The sequence below is a fragment of the Triticum aestivum genome, chromosome 7A (genome assembly GCF_018294505.1).
Source record: "Triticum aestivum cultivar Chinese Spring chromosome 7A, IWGSC CS RefSeq v2.1, whole genome shotgun sequence".
NCBI classification, from domain to species: domain Eukaryota; kingdom Viridiplantae; phylum Streptophyta; class Magnoliopsida; order Poales; family Poaceae; genus Triticum; species Triticum aestivum.
This window is the reverse complement of record NC_057812.1, coordinates 75,463,651-75,464,319: the sequence shown is the minus strand read 5'-3', so window position 1 is coordinate 75,464,319 and position 669 is coordinate 75,463,651.

The window sequence follows — 669 nt, the reverse complement described above, 5'->3', positions numbered from 1 at the left end:
AGTTGAACTAGCTCTATAAGCTAGTTCAAATAATTTTACATTAGAGTTGAACTAGCTCTATAACCTAGTACAAATAATTTTACACTAGAGTTGAACTAGCTATATAAGCTAGTTCAAATAATTTTACACTAGAGTTGAACTATCTCTATAGCCTAGTACAAATAATTTTACACTAGAGTTGCACAAGCTCTATAGCCAAGTACAACTAATTTTACACTAGAGTTGAACTAGCTCTATAGCCTAATACAAATAATTTTACACTAGAGTTGAACTAGCTCTATAAGCTAGTTCAATTAATTTTACATTAGAGTTGAACTAGCTCTATAACCTAGTACAAATAATTTTACACTAGAGTTGAACTAGCTATATAAGCTAGTTCAAATAATTTTACATTAGAGTTGAACTAGCTCTATAACCTAGTACAAATAATTTTACACTAGAGTTGAACTAGCTATATAAGCTAGTTCAAATAATTTTGCACTAGAGTTGAACTAGCTCTATTGCCTAGTACAAATAATTTTACACTAGAGTTGCACAAGCTCTATAGCCAAGTACAACTAATTTTACACTAGAGTTGAACTAGCTCTATAGCCTAATACAAATAATTTTACACTAGAGTTGAACTAGCTCTATAAGCTAGTTCAAATAATTTTACATTAGAGTTGAACT